Genomic DNA, 12,724 nt, shown 5'->3' on the forward strand with positions numbered 1-12,724 from the left:
AGGTGGTCATAAAAGGAAAATAAATTTGTTAGAATTAATACAATCTGATGTGTTTGGGCTGTTGAATATTAAGTCATTAGGAGGAGATTCATATTTTGTTACATTCATAGATGACTTACCTAGTAAGGTTTGGGCCTACCCTATGAAAAATAAAGGTGAGGTGTTTGATATATTTCAAAAATTTCATGTTGTTATTGAAAGGGAGACTAATAAATTGCTCATGTTCGAGACAAGATAATTGTGGGGAGTATTACTCCAATGCATTAAAGAATTATTGTAATAAGTTTGGCATTAAAATGAGAATATTGTGCTTGGAACTCCACAGTAAAATGGTATTGTAGAAAGGATGAACAACATTATTATAGAGAAGGTGAGGAGTATGTTGTTGAATTTTATATTGGAAACACATTTTTGGGTAGAAGCAGTAAGGACAACTTGTTACCTCATCAACCTTTCACCTTCAACAGTCTTATATGGTGGTATTCTTGAAGAAGTTTGGACTAGTAAAAAGGTAAATTATTCTCACCTAATTGCTTTTGGATGTGAAGCCTTTATGCACATTCCCAAAGAGCATAGAAGCAAATTACATGATAAAAGGAAGTGCATTTTTATGGGATATGCAAAAGGTGAGTTTCGTTACCATTTATGGGACCTAATTAATCACAAAATTGTTAGAAGAAGGGATGTAATATTTAATGAATCTGAGATGTATAAAAGGCTTATAGGTGAAACAAAGATCAAGAAAATTGTTGGCAGGTTAATAGAACAACAAGAAAATATCCCACTATTGGATGAATCTCAACAAAAAACTTAGCAATAGGATGGAAAATGAGAAGAAGAAAACTTGTCATTGCCATTACAAGAGATTCAAGTGGAAAACACACCACCAAAGTTGATTGACAGGTCTACTAGGCCTCAAAAGTAGTCAAAAAAATATCCACCCTCAAATTATATTTTGCTAACTGATGAAGGTGAGCCTAATTGTTTTTAGAAATCTTGTTAAGTGGAAAGTAGCAAAAAGTGGAAAAAAGAAATGGAGGAAGAAATTGACTCTTTGTTGAAAAATAAAACTTGCGAGCCAGTGAATCTTCCAAAAGGAAGAAACACCCTACAAAACAAATGGGTATACATGATTAAATGATGGTGATGAGATTCTGGGGTGAACCAAAATCCCATTTCACCAATAAATTTTCTCTTGAGGCCTGTGGGTTATGGGCCCACGAAGCCTATCCGCAACTTCACTCTAATCTCACTAGCCTTTTTTCGCTAGAACAGACCAGAACAGACCAGGTGACAACGCATGATGACATTGTCATCGTTCTTTATCCGCCCATGCTCTTGACTACCACGAGGACTTGATCTCTGTCTTTCACAGTTTGTGTATCCACCAAGTGTTCTATAAATTCTTCAGACGCTAGATTAAAATTGAAGCCCTTCTTCAGTTCGGGCTTGAGGAAACCCGTCTTTATTGCCAATATGCAAGAAACTTCGTAGGCCATGGCCACTGTTGTGCCACTATGGAACAAATGTTCCATCGGGGTCTTCAATCCAACAGCCATTACTGTGTATTCGCCAGATCCTTCATATCCGATATCTTGTTTCTCCAAATTTCCAGGAACACTGATTTCCACACAAGTTTCTTCAGATTGTTCAATGTACTCTTCTAGGCTATCAGATTCAATATTCTGGACATGAAAGCCTTGAACCTATTCTTTCAGATATGCATTCGGAAATTTGAGATCATAAATAGTTTTGACAAACAACTCCCTGTTACTTCTCACGCTGGAACAAATGTATTCACCTCAGAGATTACCTGCAATGTATATTTGACTGACGCAGAGAATTGGGCCCTTTAAATAAGGTAATTACACATACGCAAACAAAAATTCACAATGAAACATTTCTGTATAAATTCATAAAAACACATTTTTATTATGTACAAACTCATATTACTATTTTAAGGCATCTCAAGCTTAATCAAAATTTCTCCAACAACTACATTTTTCCCTATTTCACATGCACAGGGTTTTCTCCTCTCTCTTCCTTTTTTCACTTCCTAATGAATTCTCCATATCTTATTATACATACATTCAATTTTAACTGAATTTTTAACTAAAATTAGTTCATTAACTGAATGTTGTTCAAGGTTGGCTTGGTTGTCGATGTGGTTGTCCACGTGTCTTTTTCTTTAAAAATTTTTTCCACTAAGGGTTTGGATGCTCTTGCATTAGACTCCGGAGGTACAATAATTATGACCTCCTGGTCATATGCTCTCGAGGTACAAAATTATGACCTCCTGGTCATATGCATTTCCTTAGCAATTCTACCCACTATTTCACTTCTTCAGTGGAACTGCCTTTTGTGATCTGCAACCAAACCTCTGCCATAGCAAGTCCTCCCTACTAACAGATTCCCTACCAAGCTTCTCTCTTGAGCTTAGTCTTTTGGCATCCCTCTTGTTCTCTCCTCTCGAACCCATTGAGCACTCTTGCTCCAGGTTTGTTGTAATCTTCTCACCTTCACAAAATAAATAAAAAAGAAAAAAAATTACAAGCTTACAAATCTTTATCAAAACTGTACCTCTTCTTTCTTCGCATGCAGAAACTCCTCTCTACAAGAAATGTTTTCCTACTCTGATACCACTTGATGGTGATGAGATTCTGGGGTGAACCAAAATCCCATTTCACCAATAAATTTGCTCTTGAGGCCTGTGGGTTATGGGCCCACGAAGCCTATCCGCAACTTCACTCTGATCTCACTAGCCTTCTTTCACCAAAATAGACCAGAACAGACCAGGTGACAATGCATGATGACATTTTCATCATTCTTCATCCGCCCATTCTCTTTACTGCCACGAGGACTTGATCTCTATCTTTCACAGTTTTTGTATCCACCAAGTGTTCCAAAAATTCTTTGGACGCTGGATTAAAATTGAATCCCTTCTTTGGTTCGGGCTTGAGGAAGCCCATATTCATTGAAAATATGTGAGAAACGTCTTAGGCCATGGCCGCTGCCATGCCACTATGGAACAAATGGTCCAGCTGGGTCTTCAATCCAACAGCCTTTACCATGTATTCACCCGTTCCTTCATATTTGATATCTTGTTTCTCCAAATTTCCAGGAGCACTGATTTCCACACAATTTTCTTCGGATTGTTCAATTTACACTTCTAGGCTACCAGATTCAGTATTCTAGACACGAAAGCCTTGAACCTATGCTTTCAAATATTCATTCTGAAATTTGAGATCATAAATAGTTTTGACAAATGACTCCCTGTTACTTCTCACGTTGGAACAAATGTATTCGCCTCGGAGATTACCTGCAATGTATATTTGACTAACACAGAGAATTGGGCCCTTCAAACAAGGTAATTACACATACGCAGACAAAAATTCACAATGAAGCATTTCCGTATAAATTTACAAAAACAAATTTTTATTATGTACAAACTCAGATTACAATTTTAAGGCATCTCAGCCTTAATCAAGATTTCTCCAGCAACTACATTTTCCCTCCCTCACACACACAAGGTTTTCTCCTCTCTCTTCATTTTTTCACTTCCTAATGAATTCTCCATATCTTATTATACATACATTCAGTTTTAACTGAATTTTTAACTAAAATTAGTTCATTAACTGAATCTTGTTCAAGGTTGCCCTTGTTGTCCATGTGGTTGTCCGCGTGTCTTTTTCTCTAATTTTTTTTTTCCACTAAGGGTTCGGATGCTCCTACATCATTAAACATGAGGGTTAGGAGAAGAAGGAAAGATACAAAGAAAGGCTAGTGGTGAAGGGATTTGCACAAAAATAAGGTATTGAGTTTACAAAAAAAATCACTTGTTGTTAAAATGTATTCCATAAGAGTTATCCTTGGTCTTATTGCTTATTTAGACTTGGAATTTGAACAATTAGATGTGAAGACAAATTTTCTTCATGGATAATTGAAGTAAGAAATTTATATGGAACAACTAGAAGGATTCAAGGAAAAAGGTAAAGAAGATGTTGTCTACAGATTGAAAAGATCCTTTATGGGATGAAACAGGCACCTCACCAATGTTATAAGAAATTTTATTCATTTATGTTGGAGCATGGCTTCAAAATACTATAAGTCGATCCTTGTGTCTACATTGAGAGGTATGACAAAGACAAGGATGTTATACTATTGTTGTATGTGGATGATATGCTAGTTGTTGGACATGATAAGAACATGATTAATAAGTTGAAGGCCTTGAGGAATAAATTTACAATTAAAGATCTAGGTCCAAGACAACAAATATTGGGCATGCATAATATACGTGATAGAAAGAAAAAAAAGTTGTGGCAGCCACAAGAAAAATATATTGAAAAGGTGTTATACAGGTTCAATATGAAGGATTCCAAACTAGTTGGTACATCCCTAGCATCACACTTCAAAATTAGTGCTGATTTGTGCCCTTATGATGACAAGTAGGAAGAAATGAGTAAAATCCCTTTTGCTTCAGCTGTTGGTAGCTTGATGTATGTCATGGTATGTACTTGTCGATATATTTGTCATTCAGTGGGAGTAGTGAGTAGGCTCCTTGCAAATCCAAGCAAACAACATTGGCAAGCAGTAAAGTGGATTTTGAGGTATCTCAAGGGTATTAGTAATTATTTTTTATGTTTTGATAATAATAATGTTGTTCGTGAAGGTTAAACATATGCAAACATGGTTAGATATGTGGATACTAGAAAATCCACCACTAGTTATTTATGTACTTTTATAGGAGAAGCAGTATTCTTGATGTCAAGATCGTAGAAAATAGTGACCCTCTCCACAACAAAGGCAAAATACATTGTTGCCATAGAAGCTTGCAAAGAGATGTTGTGGATGCAACAATTTTTAGGAGAGTTGAGAATAAAACAAGATAATATTTGTTTCATTGTGATAGTTAGAGTGTTATTCATTTAGCAAAAAATCCAGCATATCATTCTAAGACAAAGCACATTGATGTTTGATGTCATTGGATCTGTGAAGTGTTAAATGATGGGATACTACAATTGGAGAAAATACACACTACATAAAATCTAGCTGATATGTTAATGGAGACTTTGCCAAGGGATAAACCAGAACTTTGTATAACCTTGGCTAGATTAATGAAAACATGATAAAAATGCATCTTGGGAAAGGGTTAGTAGCGAGAAGAGAAAACAATGTCAAAAACATTCACCCAAGCTTCTATTTGGTTTCAAGTGGTATATTGGTAGGTGTGATACCAAATCAAGTCAAATTTGATAGTGCCCATGGTATTAAAAACCCATGGTATTGGGCCTATGGTATTATAATGAAATATTTATATATATATGGGTGTGAGTAAAAAAAAGGAAATGTATGGGTGAATAAGAATGAAGCGAGTGAAATGTATAAATATTTTCAATGTGATAATAAAAATCTACTAGAACTTTACCCCATGGTTTTTCCCAAAATGGGGTTTTCCACATAAATGTGTTTTGTGTTTGAGTAAATTTTTTGGGTTATTTCTTGTTTCAGTGCATGAAAATTTTTTAGTTAAATAATTTTTCTGCTATCGTTTATTAACAATACATAACATGACTAAAAATCAAGAAGTTATAAAAATGGATGTGTTTTGGTTTATGCAGAACAAACCAAGAGGTTTATCAATACAAACTTAAAATCAAAGCCTCCACCTTGTCCACCAAATGTTTTGAATTTGGTAACACTTTAACATTAAAATAAAATGCAAGTGTTTCAATAATGTGCACATTTTTTTATAATACACACATGTTAATATAATGCACACATTTTTGCCTCTCCATTTCCTCACCATCATTCCCAACTCTCTTTCTCTCCTTTGCCTTTCTCCCCCTTTTTCCTGATCCTCCCCCCTCTCTCCCCTTCTTCCTCTTATCTCTCTCTCCCCCTAAGCCTGCCATATCTACCTCTTTCCACATCCCTTTCTATCTTCCCCCTTGTTGGGCTAATTTATTAACACAAATTAACACAAATATTTCATTATCAATCCAAGTTTGTAAAACTTGCAGGCATGTCCAAAATGTATGGATATCAGATGTAGTCAAGATTAGAAGATAAATTATGAAGAACTAAGGAAATACATCTTATAAATATCAATATAATTAAATAATTTCTAATTCACTGATGTAATGTATGTAAGAGGAAGTGGCTCCTAACTTAGGAGATCCTTCATATTCCTCATTACAAATTCATTCATCATAATGCTATTGTTATAAAACTGGAATTTCATAAAACTACTTGAAAACAAGAAAGATGAACTCTAGTTTTTATTCATTAATCCAATAGAAGGAGGGTTCAAATTTTACACTGGATTGTCCCTTCATATGAAGATGATAAATAAACCATATTCATCAGCAAACATAAATCATCATTCACCAAATCAGGTAAGAAAATATGAAACAAAACAAGTAAACAAATCTGAAGCAACTAGTTTATGAAAATAAAGCTAGTTTAAGAATGATGTGTACTTAGCAGTGGAGGCCCTCCACCCTTGCTTCGCACATTTGAAGAGATCATCAACTACTACAACTTTAGTCAATAATCCACACCACTGAATAGAAAAATGAAGGTAAAATAGGTTCTTCAAATTAACTTCAAATATTCAGATGTCTCAACATAAAATTATACAAATTCTACATGACATAAGCCTTCAAAGTTTTGTCTTAAATAGAAGATCATGAAACAAAATGATCTAAAGTATCTCTAACAAATATATCTATCCATATCCACCTATCCAAGTTGAATTCATCCAACCTATCATTAAAAATACAGAAAATTCCATGAAATCATAAAACTGTGCTATTTCCTAGGGATTTTTTGAATGACTGGTCTTGTTTGACTAGCTTTGACCGGGTCTGATTTAGCTTGGCTTGACCAAACCAATTGGAGTTAGTTCAGTACTAGTTCCCAAGATTTCCATAAATGTATCCAACTCGTGCCCAGGTGTCTTGAAAATATGACATCCATATAGTTATTACGGGAATTTCTGATTCTGTCCAAAAACGGCACTTGAAATTCAATTTTCATAAAAACTTCTAAAAATTGCAAAATGAAATTTAAATACCTGTATATACATAAAATACATCAAAATGAGGTGGATTTGATGGTAAATAGATGGAAAATATAGAAACTAAATATGTTTTCTTAAGCAAAGCTGGATAAAAAATGAGGGCCAACATCTCTGCCTTGTTGATTCACAAGCATGTCCTCATGCTTGTTTCTTCCTCTTAGATCTTCTGACCTCTGCTGTGAATCTTGTCCCTGACCCTGATGCTTCCTGTTGTGCCACCTCTAATAGATAATCTATCGCCATGATGTGTTCTTCCTTGTAAATAGTAGCTTTGACCTTCTATTTCTCATATTTGTTTTTCCACATGTTTTTATCTTTAAGCCACTTGAACATTTTTTTTCAAAGTAGATAATTATTTCTCTTTAGTTTTCCTACCTGCTAATTTAGTTTTCCATTCTCCCTCACTAAATTTTCATTATTTTTCATGTATGCTTTATTTTCTTTCTTCAAGTGCTTTTCCAATATCTTGTTTATTTCTAACTAATCTGTCGATTCTTTTATCTTTCTCAAGTGCAACTCTTTTTCTAATTCCTGTGTATCTTTTGCAAATGATGTGGCCTCTACATTATCAAAGTATGACTCTTTTTCTAATTTTTTTTTTCCAATCTCTCAATTATGTCTTCTACCTGTTTCTCTGTAGAAAGTGTTTCTACAATATGCACTTCTTGGTCCTTGCTACTTGTTTATGTTGGGCTCTTCCTCCTATGCCTCCTAGGAGTGGATATGAAGGATGTTTCCTTCTCAATCATGATAGTGTTGTTTTTCTTCTTAGACCTGGTTCTTGGATAGAGTGGTGAATTCATGATGCCTCTGGTTTCCTGATTTGTTTTGTATTGTTCTTCTATGACCTGTTCTTCATGCTGGTTTTGGACTAAAAATTCTTTCCAGATTATACCCTGAGTTCTTACTTGATGCTCTACAAGAATTTTTATTAGTCCCTAATGATAAAATTGAGCTTCTTTTGGTTTATTCTCATTTTTCACTGACTCTATCATCTTGATGATATTTTGGGAGAATAAATATGGCAAGTTTATTTTGACTTCTCCTTTAATGTGTTGGAGCAGCCTGACATGGTACAGATGTGCCACACTATGTCCTCTATCACATGTGAAGAATTTTTGAATAATCAAAACTAACTCTCCCCATGTATCGTTGAACCACTCCCTAGGTATACCTTTAGCTCTATCAAAGGCTCCCTTCATGTTCTTATCTAAGAAGAAATTCCGTGCTTTCTCTTTGAAGTGTAGACCTTTATGATAGTTTCCTCCTATCAATGGAAGATCTAATTCTTGGGAGATGTATTCTAGAGTCAATGGAATGATTAAGTTTCCTACCATAGTTTGATCCTGGGTATAGTTGTTTACAAACTCCCTGGTTATACTCTCACTATGACCATTAAACCTCTGAAGAAAACCTATAAGCCCAACTTGATATAATTTTTCTACTGTTTCCTTCTTCCACTGCTCGATCTGAAATTTTGGTTCTATTCTGGTGGTCATGTTTTTTGAAAACCAATTGATATATCTCTCTACTGTCATTAACCTCATTTTGAAAATGAAAATAACAATCATTCATACATAAAGATCTTTTTGATTCAGTTATACATTGTAGTAGTAGGGCTTACCTTTCTCCTCATACTCTTTAGAAACAATAAAATCAAGCTTGTTTAGTCTCTGTCTCACTGCAACAATAAATCATTGTTCTTTTCAAAACATTACCCTTTGTAAATGAAAAAAAAAAACAAAAATCTTATGTATTCTCTGATGCAAAAACCATTCTCGGTTCTTTTCTTCTTTCACCAAAACTCTGCTCTATCCATATAAATGAAGTGTTTTTCTTATGCATATAATTCATTATATTATCTATTTATAGGAAAAGAAATTGAAAATCGAAACTCTGTTTTGATTTTGAATTTATATATATATATATATATATATATAGATATATATATATATATATATAGATATATATATATACATATATATATATATATATATATATATATATATATATATATATATATATATATATATATATATATATATATATATATATATATATATAGATATAGATATAGATATAGATATATATAATCATACAATATCTTCTCCTTTCGATTTTCGTTTTTTTCTTATAACTTTCCTATGGTTAACAAACTCATTTATATGTCAAACTGAATTCATTCTCGAGTTCATTGTTTGTGCAATCAAGCCCACTGTTTGTGCAATAAAGCCATAACTAATTCACTGTGCATTCAACCAACTCGGAAAAATCATGTGTTTTCTGCAATCAAAGTACAATTTAACACTCTGTTTTATCAACCAATCTTTGGTGAAAACATGTGTTTATGAAATCAAACTACAACTAACACTCTGTTTTATCAACCAACTTCGGAGATTTCATGAGTAAACATGGAGGATCTAAATCAATTTACCTTCTTGCAATGGAATGTCGTGATTCCCTCTATGTCATGGCTCAATCAACCCGCGTTTCATAATGTTTTATACTATTAAACTTCATTTAAAAACCTTATTTCTTTACTGACGGTAGAGTTTTAATGAATGACAACATTAACAAATAGTAAACAGTGGTTGAAGTGCTATCTTATATCTCAGAGTAAAACTTTGTGTCTCATTTAAAAATTTGAGATTTCGTCATCAAAACATCCACTGCATTTATTGAGAGAAATCAAGTTTTAGTCTTACCTTCATGCTCATGAGATCTTCCTCAGTTAACTCCTCTTTCTCTTACACGACTGTTAGTTTTCTCAGCTTATCCCTTAGTCTACTCCGTTTTTTCTTCTTATCTCTCTGATTATTCACTACTATATTTCTTGCCTCCTCTCTCTCAATTTGATTTCCTTTGTTTCCACGTTTCTATGTCAAACGATTCACCTCCAGCTCTCAAATGTGTGCTAATAGTTTATACAACACTCATCGTTCTCCCTGAGCATGCAAATGGCTATGATGGTGGAGAGAAAGTGATTTCTACAGAAGTTTGTGTGTAAAAATGGCGGAGGTGCAGTATATGAGTTCTGGTTGAATGCAAAAACCCACGGTGTTGTTTTTGTTGAAACGTTTATTGTTCTGTTTTCAAATTTTGGTTGACCATTCCCACATGTTGTGATCTCTGATTGTTTCCTTTCGTGGATGTACTATGTTTCTTCGTGGCTGTCTTGCATACCTACCCACCGTGCTTACCTCCACATCTCGGCTTTTATTACCTTAACCTTTGACTACTATTTTACTCATATCACCATATAGTCAGCTTGCCATACGTTTCATTTCCACCAGCTCGTATTGTTATTCCATTTCATACTTATTCACGATGCATTGTGATTTGATCGTTGCGCCTTTGAATTTCATTATAGTTCCATTGCATGGCCTTATTCCTGTTAAATTTCATCATACCTCCACTTCATATCCAATTCCCACGTCATATACCTTCGAAACATTTTCATAATGTTTGTTTTCATTGCATGGCATCACATTATTTGTGTTATCATAACCTTACACTTTATAACATCATTTTATGCACTTTGATTATAACTTGTCAAAATGAGTTATTTTGATTTCATTTACTTGTATTATTTCATAATGCACATATTTCAATATATGTAATTAAATTTAATTTTAAAATGACCATGTCAAGGCCATATTTAAAATTAAATTCATGATACTAACTTGTGTATGGTTTTGTAGGTCTAGGGTTTGATTATTGGACCCTATATTTTAATCCATTTTCTTTTCAAAGAAAAATACTTAGGGTTAATATGATGTATATATGAAATATGAAATGAATATGTGGTATTTGGAGTATGTTTATGGAATTTAATGGGTAGAATAATGATTATGGAGATGAATATATATGAATAGGATGAGTAGAATAATGAAGGTAGTAAAATGTAGGTAAAATATGCATGTCAGGTACTAAATTAATCTTAACAATCTTTAAAAAATAAAAAATAAAATTGAAATTTTGAAGAGAAAAACTTTTTACTCGCTGTAGTTTACTCCCTGATAGTATTTGATGATGTCTTCTAGTCTAGTAATAGGCAAAAATGTCTTTAATGGATCATCTAAGATAGATTGAAATATAGACTTTATTTCTTCTTCTTGTTCTTGCTTTCTTCATTGATTGTTGATGTCTATCTTCTGTAATTGGTACTTGATGAGTCATGTCCCTTCTGTCATGTATTTTTTTATGCAGTATATAATACATGTTTCTTCTAATATTTTAGGTCCCTTTTGCAATAGAATTCAATTTCCTTCTTCAATTCTGTAGGAATTTACAGGGTAAGTTCCTCAGAAAGAACACCAAAAGGACACCGCTCACAACCAGATCACAGATCAATACACCAGTATTTTTGACGTGGTTAAAACCCTCAAAGAGGGAAACAGTCCATGGCCTGAGCCAATGCGGCCACTTCAGGCAATTTATTAATCAAAGAATGAAAAATTACATAAGCTTCTCTCATGCACGGATTACCCTACAAATGACCCTCCATGCGCTTTAAATAGAATTCATGGACCAATCGGGTGTCAAGCCATGGATCAAGTGTCGGTAATACCGAGGAGAGAATGAACCGTTGGATCACTACATATCGTGACTGTCAGATTGTAAGTTACAAAATGTACAACGGTAAAGAAACACACTTTACCTAACTCTATACCTAACTCTACGCTAGACCAAGTTGTACTTAACTATTTCCTATGTGTCGGAATATCCTAACATCCCCCCTTAAGAACAACTTGGGATAGGATTGAAGGATTTACAAATATGACACAATAGGAGTAGGAAGGAGGCACTAGAGCCTATCCCCCCTTAGTGACAACTTCCTGAACTCCAACCATAAATCGAATTTTAGTGAACTTCGCCTCTGTGAGAGCCTTTGTGAAGATGTCTGCAACTTGATCATCTATTGAACAATATTGCACTTCAAGAACATGGTCATGAATGAGCTTTCTTATGAAGTGCATGTGCAGTTCAATGTGTTTGCTGCGCTGATGTTGGATTGGATCTTTGCATAGCTGAATGGCACTTTGATTATCACACCAAAGTGTAGTCGGATGCTGCTGCTGAAAGCCGAACTCTGACAGGATCTGACGAAGCCACAAGGCTTCCTTACTAGCTTCTACGACACCACGATACTCTGCTTCTATTGATGAAAGAGAAATGGTAGCTTGTTTCTTACAAGCCCATGTAATAGGTCTTGAACCAAGAGTGAACACATAACCGGCAGTAGACTTCCGATCATCAGGGTCACCAGCCCAATCGGAATCAGTGAAACCGACCAATAGAGGAGATGCTTTGGCACTGTAATGAATCCCAAACTGAACTGTACCTCGAACATAACGAAGTATTCTTTTAGCTGCTTTCCAATGACTTTCACGGGGGTTTTGCATGAACCGAGCAACAAGGCCAACAACAAAGGAAAGGTCAGGACGAGTATGGGTTATATACAAAAGTTTTCCTACAAGTTGACAGTATAAGGTAGCATCAACTTCAAGAGAGGTACAAGTGACTGAGAGTTTGACTCCAGACTGAAAGGGAGAAGGGGCTGGCTTACAGTCTTCCATGTGAAAATGACGTAGAATATCACAAGCATACTTGGACTGGGAAAGGGAAATACCCTCCTTGGAT

This window comes from Pinus tabuliformis, chromosome J (genome assembly GCF_031772625.1).
Source record: "Pinus tabuliformis cultivar Carrire ecotype Pingquan chromosome J, CPIR1, whole genome shotgun sequence".
In the NCBI taxonomy this organism is placed as follows: Eukaryota; Viridiplantae; Streptophyta; class Pinopsida; order Pinales; family Pinaceae; genus Pinus; species Pinus tabuliformis.